Source organism: Lathyrus oleraceus, chromosome 5, assembly GCF_024323335.1.
Source record: "Lathyrus oleraceus cultivar Zhongwan6 chromosome 5, CAAS_Psat_ZW6_1.0, whole genome shotgun sequence".
Taxonomy (NCBI): domain Eukaryota; kingdom Viridiplantae; phylum Streptophyta; class Magnoliopsida; order Fabales; family Fabaceae; genus Lathyrus; species Lathyrus oleraceus.
In genome coordinates, this window is record NC_066583.1 from 49,831,094 (window position 1) to 49,841,923 (window position 10,830).

The window sequence follows — 10,830 nt, forward strand, 5'->3', positions numbered from 1 at the left end:
TAATAAAATGCCAGAGATTACAGGTAAGGGGTTGGTTACATAGAGGGAAGGTGTTAGCACCTAAAGTGTCCTAGGTACTCCTAGGGAGCCCTTTCTTGCATGCATATGTATTTTGTACAAAATGATGTTTACAAACAAATAGAATGGAGGGATGAGAAAAGAATTCATTAATTATATTTTTGTGTTTGACAAGACCTTCGGACTTGTGCCTACGTACCAACATAAAAATGAGGGATCAAAACCTCGTAGTTCGTGATATAAATTTCAAAATGGATGCATTGCTTTGAACCAAAATTAGGTTTGAAAGGCACAAAGGCCTAGAAAATGGTTTGAATGAGTTAGTTCTTTTTGGCTTTTGAAGATTTTAAGTCAAGTATGGTTAAGTTTATTTACAAGTTTCATTTAAGAAAAGAAGTTTGAAAATGCAATGGCATAAGGCCAAAGTTTCTAATTTGCAAAGGGTCTAAGTTTTAAAAAAAAACAAGTACAAACAAAGAAGTTTTTTTTTAAAAGGAGGGAGAGATTTGAAATTAAAGAGATGAGGATAAGATGAAGAGACTAATCCTAAGCACAAAATTAAAAGTTAAGAGTTGAAAACATCTGACCAATGAGCTGCAATCCAATAGACAAGAATGTCATATAGAAACCCAAATTCCCTTGGACATTAGAATCAAGCAACAAATAAGGCACACAATATTAACTTGAAGAGCAAGGCATCAAATAAAGATAGCCACATCCAAGCTTAACCATTCCATGATCTTCTTCAAATTTGCCCATGTAGTAGATGAATTCCACAATGCTACAAGTCATAGGTTCAAAATAACAGCTTCATAATGATCATGTTGAAGATGAACTCAAATGGATCTTCAATGATGTATCATATGAAGTTTCAAATTACAAGCACTTGGTTACATGAAAATTGGCATTGGCCAAGTCCTTTGCATAAGGAGTGTTGCCTAAATTTTAAGTCCAATTGTCTCAGATCAAACCAATAGTCCACACAAGATGTTTTTTTAGGATTTTTGTTCTTATTATGTACATTAATGGCCAAAGACCAAACAACACAATATACACAAGCAAAATATATCACAAAATATGGTCCAAATGGACAAAGTGAAAATGACATTAACATAAATAATTAGAATGGTATGAATAATGGCAAATCAGTAGGGCTTAAAAATAAAGTGCATTAAAGTAAATAACTTGAAAGTAAATGTTAGTTGTTAATGAATTAGAGGTTAGTATTGCTTTTGCTTTTTTCTTCTTAAGTCATTCTTTGGAGAACACTCAACCCACTTATCACAAGCATAGATCCTTAAACCAAGACATCTTCCAAAGGAAGGAAAAAAGGCGAAGTTTCCACATAATACCATGAAAGAGGGGAGACTTACAATCTTACTAACTAGAATTCTATGTCTTTTGTGTCAAAAATTTAGCGCTATGTTAAGCAATCGTAATTGGACTTATGTAGAAGTCACAAGTATTTGAGGCCGGGCAATAGAATTTTGATGCTAATGCATATTAGAGACATAGTATAATGGACTATGCTCATGAAACATTCCACACACAAAAGAAATATGCAAAAGAGGTGGCCTAATCTCATCCATACTTATGTTGATTTTCAATCAACTAACCTTAGGACATTGAGATATCATAGGACCATGACATGAATGTATAAAGAAGGGGAATAAGATGAAGAGGGAGGGGAATAGATCAAAACTCAAATTGGACAAAGGAGGATTTTTACCAAATTAAGATCATTCATTCATTTTGGGAGATGGAATGTACATTCCATCAATCCCCTAAATCCAATGATCTTAACCTAGCAAAGTCAAATCAACCTTGACCAAGGCCCAACAACACAAGTCAAACTCATACAAACAATCAAAATGGCTCAACACAATTATTTGGCATTTATTCAATTTAAAAATACTAAAAATAATGCATTAAATTAAATATGGTTTGTCAAATTCCTAAAATCTCATCAAAACACCAAAGAAATGACCATGAGATTTATTATAGGTCAAACAAGGTCAAAGGACCTTAGAGAATTTTTTTTAGAATTTTTAGAGACTTAAAAGTATTTTTAAACAATTAAAAGTATTCACAGAATGAATTAAATCATGAAAAATATTAATAATGATCCAAAAACTAATTTTAATTCAAAATATGAAAGAAGATTTTATTTAAAAAAAATTGGTGAAACTCTCATATTTTTTGGATCAATATTAAAATTAATATGAATTAATGAAAATCAAAGGAATAAAATGAAAGTCAGAAAATACAAAAAAACGTGGACCACTTGACCTCCCTCATTAATTGAGGTGGCAGATCAAGTGGTCATCAACGCGCTTTCCACCATGGACTTAAGTCAATGCGCCACATGGATGATTATCAAAACCAATGCGTGAGATTAAATCATTTTGAATTGATCATGTGGCTCAGAACCTGTCCAACACATCACCGACGCTAAATCTCCGGTCACCTTCTCAGGCGAACCTCACCGGACTGGTTCATTCATCACCATCACATAAATGAAAAAGGAGGATATGATCTGAAAGAAAAAATGGCGTAGAACACGAATTTGACCTCAACTTTAACTAACTCCACATATATAGAAAGATATGAGGAGTTAAATTTTGAGGTGTGTCAACTGAGTTGCTTCGATTTGACCTCAAATCAACTCAATCTTTTTGCCTACATTGATAGGACTTTAGACAACCAAAGATCCAAGAGAATTGATGATAATTGAGTGAGAATCGAAGAGAAGAAAGTTTCTGGAAAATACCTTCAATGTTGTGCAAAACTTGATTTTGCTTGCTTCAACCCTTGCTTGATCACACTCAGGGAACTTGCAGAAGTGGTTTGGAAATGGAACAAAGCTTGGGATCCTGGAGTTTTTGAATCTCCAAACAGTGAGATTCAAACTCAATTTTCAGATTGAAAATTATCAGGTTTTCCTTGGAATTATGAGGGTTTGAAAAGAGGGGACAAAGCTGGCGCGCAAGGGATCCCTCAAATGAGCTCAAAGGGCTTGTATTTATAGTAACTGGGAATGTTATTTGCACACTTGAATTTGCTTTCGAATTTGGTAATGTCATGCACATGGTTGCATGGGCGTGTACATGCCCATGAAGCAATCCAATTTGGTCCAAATTCATCTAAAATGAAGTTGAAATGAAGCTTGAATGGCAAGGCAATGCTATTTGATGTTTTGAACATTTGATCTTTTCACTTGATGCAGACCTGTTAAGACCATGCGCGGCCTTAGCAAACCTGGTCCAAAATGGATGAAATAGGACTCTTTGGAAAGCTTAGATCAAGAGGAACAACTATTATGTTGAAAACCTTTCCATTTAGAACTTGGATCAAGGTGAATTTTGAGGTGGAAGTTTGGAAATTTTAACATGTTGAAATTTTTTCTAAGTGTCAAGTCATATACCTCAATGTTCCACCTTACTAAACTTTTTATGTGAGCTCCAAAATTAGAAACATGTCTTCATAAAAGTTGTATCTCTTTCAAATACCTTCAAAATGGTTACCAATTTCATGTCATTTGGATTTAGGATGATAGAGTTATGCATTTTCAAAGTTGAGGAAAATCACTTGTTCAATGGTATAGGTAAAAAATGACCTATAATGTATCCTCATATCACATGCTCATAAAAGTTGAATTAGCTTTCACTACAAACATAAAAATTGAAGTAGACATCTTGAATTTGATTTTGCAACTTGGAAATCTTTCATCTCATAAAAATTGAGAAAGTTATGGCCTTGGGAAGTTGACCTTCAAATTAGGGTTTAGACAAAATGACCTATAATGTTTCAACATATGAAATGACTTTCCAAGAAAAATTAGCTCTAGACTTCAACATTAAAGTTGTTTGGAATATAATTTAGATTAACTTTTCTCTTGTAATCATTTTCATATGGTGAAAATTGTAGGAGATAGGGTCTAGGGAGACCCAATTTTGATTAGATGAATTCATCAGGCCAGCCACCATCAACCAACTTGCTAACTTGCAATTATCTTGACTTTTTAGGCTCATGGTATCATATATGCATAATATGATGAATTTTTAAGTTTCCCTTGAGAAACTTGATCAATTGGTGAGGAAGCATGTTGAAGAAGTTACACAAGATACCCAGATGAACTAGGGTTTCCAAAGCAAACCAACTACAAACTCTTGAAGAATACTTGATCAAAATAACATGTAGAGATCATTAGGACCCATATATGATGCTTATAGACATTGTGGATCATTCCTTGGTTGTGTTCTTTGTAGCCATGAGGGTCCTAAACCCTAGATATGAACTTGATAGATCAAGTGGGGATCATGCCCTTCCTACAAAAGAGTTAGGAAAATGCAAAGACATATTTTTGGTATTTTGGTTAGTAAAAATGATAATATACAAGTATGATACAATCACATAGTGCTTGGTGATCTCTCCCAAAACAAACCCAATGAAAAAAAGGGTAAGGAGGATGCCAAGGTGTGATCCCAATGCTAATGCATATGATGAAATTACATGAGGGATCTTAGGGTCAAAATTGGGGTCTTACAGTACCCAGAGGCAATTTGTGCTAACTCGTTGGCTTCTTGGTTCTCCATTCTTGGCACAAGCGTAGTGCTGACGACCTTGAAGCATTCCAATAGTGGTGTCGCCATTGCAAAATACATCAGCAAATTTTCTTTAATACACTTGTATTCCCGTGTGATTTGTCTAATCACTAGTTCTGAATCTGCCTTTACCTACACTTTCTTGGCCCCTAAACCTCTTAGGATTTTGACACCAGTTATTAGGGCTTCATACTCCGCTTCGTTATTGGAACATTTTCCATCGACTTTACATTTGAACTTCGTCGAAATATGCTATGGGGATACTGTTAAGACCCCAACTCTTGTTCCATTATTGTGGTTGACCTGTCAAAATATAGCCGCCAAGGGTACATTTCAACCATGTTTAGTGAAGGTTTGACTATGGCATGATCCACAATAAAATCTTCCACTATCTGGCCCTTCATAACCCTCAAAGGCTTATACGTTAACGAAAATTCTGTTAATGCTAGTGCCCATTTCCCAATTCGACTATGTAGAATGGGTTTAGACAACATATGTTTAATAAAATTACAATGAGACAAAATATAAACATCAACTGGTTTTATATATTGCTTTAATTTCATACATGAGAAGTACATGCATAGGCACAATTTTTCAATCATATTGTACCAAGTTTCAACATCTATCAAACTTCGACTGAGGTAGTATATGGGTCTTTCGACGCCACTGACATCCTCTTGAGCTAACATACTTCCTATGGTCGTATCCGACGCAGTAATATACAAAGTCATATTCTTATTCCTACTGAGAGGTAATAAAATAGGAGGCTTTGTGAGGTATTCTTTGATGGCGTCGAAAGCCTCATGTTGCTCTTGTCCCCAGTGAAAATCACTTTCCTTCTTGATCTTGAGGAGTGGCGAAAAAACCTTCGTCTTTCCACTTAGATTCGATATGAATCCTCTCAATAAGTTTATCTTCCCCAACAAAGACTGGAGTTGTTTCTTTGTCGACGGAGGCTTGAGATCCAAAATTGGTTTTGTCTTGTTTTGGTTGATCTCGATGCCTTTCTTGTGTACCAAGAAACCTAAGAAGTCTCTTGCATGTACACCAAAAGCACATTTTAATGGATTCATTTTTAATCCATATTTTCTCATTCTCTCAAATGAACCTCGAAGGTGATCAAGATGATCATTTTCAGATGAAGATTTTATCACAATATCATCAATGTATACCATAAATTTTTCAATGAAATCATGGAATATGGCATTAGTGGCTCTTTGATAGGTTGCTCTAGTGTTTTTTAAACCAAACGACATAACAACCCATTCATATGTCCCCAAAGCTCCAGGATATCGAAACACCATCTTGGGGGCATCATCCTCTGCTATGAGAATTTGATTATAGCCAGAATAGCCATCAAGCATACTCAAGTATTCGAAGCCTGCGACCGAATTGACTAGAATCTCTGCCACAAGCATTGAATACTCATCTTTTGGAGTAGAATTATTTAAATCTCTAAAATCTATAAAGACTCTGAGAGTTCCATTTTTCTTAATAACATGTACTATATTAGCTAACCATTCGACATATCTTGCAATTTTGATGAACCGGCTTTTGAGGAGTCTTTCGATCTCCTGCTTAATCTTTATAGTGACCTCTGGAGAAAACTGTCGAGGATGTTGCTTTACTGGCCTTTTCCCATGTTGAATAGGGAATCGATGCTCCACCATACTTCGATCTAGACCAGGCATTTCGTCGTAGTTCTAGGAGAAAAAATCTCTGTATTCTTTCAACACTTCGATTAGTTTACCTTTCATTATTGACCCAACTTTAGTACTTATGTATGTTTGTGTTTTGGTGAATCCATCTTCTAGATCAATTTTTACGAGTGGGTCTTGTGCTTGCATTTTCTACAACTCATTCAATGGATTTTTCTCAAACCCCAAAGGCTCATTGTCGTAGATGCAATCGAGCGTCCGACTTTCTAAAGATGTTGTTTGTTCTTGTCGACCATCCTCTCCCTTTTTGGCTTTGAGAGCCAAGTTCTGAAGTCTCTCCCCTTCTAGGGCTGACTTTCTTTTGTTTTCAGCCAAATAGGCCGAAATTCGAGCTAAACATTCTAACTCAACAGTCATTACCATTAACTGCGGGCCACGCCGTGGGTGGAATTACCATTTATGGCGTCATTTCTTCTTCAGCATCCCATATGAATCAATGGTCGGGATTGAGTTTCAACATGCGACCGGTGTTGATTGAAGTATAGGACCATGATTCGTCATCATAGGGTGCGATGTTTGCCAAATGCTGGTCAAAATATTTCTTTGAGCCTTTGGCCTCATCAACCCTGTTATAACTTTGTTCAACTTTGATGTTTTCTATGATGTCGTCCTTTCGCCAGATTATGAGCCTCTGATGTACAGTTAAAGGTATTGCGCCTATTCCATGGATCCACTCTCGTCCAAGGAGTAGGTTAAAATTTTCTCTAGAATTTATTACCATAAAAAGCGTAGAGCGTGCGTTCGTGCCAACGACTAGATCGACCTGGATAACACCAAGTATATTACTGGTTTTTCCTTCGTAGTTGGATAGAACCATATTGTACTGTCAGAGATCATCGTCGCATTTCCCTATCTTCTTGAATAAGGTATAAGGCATTAACTTGACGACTGCACCCCCGTCTATAAATACCTTGTTCACTACTATCCCGTCGGCCTTCACCCTTATGAATAAAGGCTTCAGATGGTTTATCATCCCTGGGCTAGATCTTTCGAACATGGTTTTTTGCTCCCCGACCACACCATAATTCATCATGTAATAGCACAGTGGTTTTCCTCCAACAGTTTCATCTGGCATAAAGTCTTCATCTATTTTAGAGACTTCTAATACCATATCATATTCCGTAAGCAATACTGATACAATGCCGCAGTTAACAAAAAAATCGTCACCATAAGTGTCATCATTAGTATCATTGTACATGTCCTCGTTGAACTCTTCATCGGATTGGGGAAAGTATTCTGGTTCCCCTCCATATAACCGAGGGGAATATTGAGGCTCCTCCGCATTCGATTTAAGCGTGTCCTCTAGCTCTTTCTCTTTCTCGACCTGAGGCAAACATTTCATACTTTGGGAAGATACTATCCCTTTCTTCCCTGTAGGATCAACAATCATGGCGATTGATTGATTAACCATGATCTTTCCTTTTTCTGTCCATACTCCTTTCGGGAATTGCCTTTTCTGTCTAGAGGTTTTGACATGCTTCAACTGCAAAGTCGGAGCCTCCTTCCTAACTTTTTTGTTCTGGCGGTAACGCCTCCATTTTGTTCTGGTCATTGGGTTTTTTCCTTGTAGTTGGGAGAAACTACATATCCCCTTTCTTCTACCTTCTTTTTTAGCGTCACTGTTTCTTTTTCTAAATCCAACACTCTCCACTTTGGCCTCTTCCCCCCCTCCTGGTTCACCGATTCCACCCACTTCTCCTATGGGATATCTGATGGCGGAAGGAAAGTCTTTGGTTGAGGATGCTCGAACTGCCTCCTGTATTCTTCGTTTCAACATGGTGTTCCATGTCTGTCGAACAAGAATCCAGGGACGACAGGCTTTTCCTCTTCCAATGCCTTCTTTTTGTCAGCTTCCAATCTTTCAGCGACTTTCTCGTCGAACACAATGCTACACCTCAGACATAGTATCACTTGACCCATTTACTTTACATTTCTCTTGTAAATCTATTAGGTTTTCGCCTGCTTGGGGATAAGTTGATTCCAGTTCATCATCAGCTCTCTTGTCGAAACGATCAGTAGTTTCAACCATTAGTACTTCAAAAATTCAGCTAGAGACACATCATCTAGAGACTCCATGAGACCATAAGTAGTATCCACCATCATGCATTCAAGAGGTTCAAAGTATAAGGCTTCTTCAACCTTCAGAGGATCAGAGTCCACTTGTATCTTTAGCCCTTTAGCCAAATTGAAGCCTTCATTCTTTCAATGTTTTTTGCACCAAGTTCCTGAAAGGAACACATTGATAAGTTTTATGACCAAGAAAGTTATGAAACTTACAAAATCCCCTTTTCTTTTTCTCCTCTAGAGGGGGATCCTTTAAACCCTGAGTAACAATGATTTGACCATCTTTAACTAATAAATAAAATATATCATCGCACTTAGATACATCAAATGTGTAAGTCTTTGCAACGTATTTATCTTTTTTTTTTTGCTTTGATGGGATATTTCCCATTCGATGGTTTTAAAACCTTACACGTGTAAGGAGGTCCAGGCTTGAGTTCGGCCATGTTGACCTCGCTTTCGTCGACAAACTCTTCATCGTCAGAAGAGTATTCCTCAACTGCGATGTATGACACTTTCTCTTTCTTATGGGATCAACAAGTTTGGGTCTTTTCAGCTTTTAGGCGTTCGATGTGTCTAACTTTGTCAGCTAATTGCGCCGTATCCCTCAGATACTGGGTATCAAACTTTTTCCTGATAGAATAATCTAAACCGCCTGCGGCTATCTCGACTAACTCGTGCTCAGGGACTTGAGTAAAACATCCAGCCTTCAATAGTCTAAACCTGTTTAGGTACTGATCAACTGACTCAGTGGTCTTTTGTTTGACGCTGGATAGTTCTTTCATACTTATTTTCGACTGTCCCATGTAAAACTGTTCATGGAACAATCTCTCTAACTGCATCCTTGTTTGGACAAATTATGGGGGGTAGCATCGTAAACCATGTGAACACGTTTTTTGTAAGAGAACTTGGAAAATATTTCAACTTCAAATCCTCATTATTCGCTATGCTCCAGCTTCGGTTTGATATCTGGCAACATGTTTTACGGTTGATTCTTCGGTATCTCCGACAAACTTGGTGAATTTTGGAACCTTCCACCCCCTAGGCAATTCTATTTGTAAAACAAAATCTGGTAAAGACAAATAGTATGTCGGCCTCTATAGGTGTAGATGTTTGATTGGGTGCATTTTGTGTTAAAACACTAACTGTACTCTGATGTCTTGACTGATGTCATGACATGCCCTGGAGATGTTTGATTGGCTGTATTTTGTGTTAAAACACTAACTATACTCTGATGTCTTGACTAATGTCATGACATGCCCTGGAGATGTTTGATTGGCTGTATTTTGTGTTAGAACACTAACTGTACCATGATGTCTTGACTGATGTCATGACATGCTTAAGTAGCATGCTGCAGGATTAGCTAATACAGGATTTACTGAATGTCAAACTGGATGTTATGACATTCATCCATGACAGCAGATACTGAACTATAGAACAATTAGTTTTTCTGTTATGGCTCAATATTGAGTTCAGTCTGTTTGAAGTATAACTTCACCATTTAACTTTAAACGAATTAAAGGTTGTAATCACTGAGGTGATTGAGGGGGAGTGAGTAGGAACTCTGATCTTAGTTTAAGATTGAAATTGCATTGGGTAGGTATTAAATGATAGGATTAAACAGTTGGTTTAAGGTCTGAATTAGTACTACTAATAGTGGATTTCCTCCCTGGCTTGGTAGCCCCCAGACGTAGGTGTGTTTGTCACCGAACTGGGTAAACAATTTCTTGTGTTATTTACTGCACTTTAATTTTAAGTTCTGCATAATTCTTGTCTCCGCAGAATTGGATGTCATAACATCCCGTGTGACATCGAAAGTCTGTTAACTAGAATTTCAATTGGCATCAGAGCAGGCACCCTGCCTGTTAGTTTCTGGGTGAGATCTAGGGACGTTAATTTCTAGTACCATGGACAAGGATGTAGGATTCTCAAATAGACCATCCTTGCTGGATGGTTCTAACTATGATGACTGGAAACCTCGTATGATAGCCTTCTTGAGGTCTCTAGATAGCAAGGTCTGGAGAGCTGTCAACAAAGGATGGGAACATCCAACAAAGACAGGTAAAGATGGAATCATTTTGCAAATCCCTGAAGAAGAGTGGGACAAGGAGCAAGAAGCACTAGCCCTTGGAAATTCTAAGGCCTTGAATGCATTGTTCAATGGAATAAATAAGAACATTTTCAGACTGGTGCATCACTATGAACTGGCCAAAGAAGTTTGGGATACCCTCAAAACAACTCATTAGGTACCTCCAAGGTTAGGATGTCTAAACTTCAGATGCTGACCACCAAGTTTGAAAATCTGAGGATGAAAGAGGATGAGACTATTCATGACTTCTACATGAATATTCTTGAAATTGCCAACACTTCTGGTGGCTTAGGAGAGAAAATGGCTGAAGAAAAACTTGTAAGAAAGATACTCAGATCAT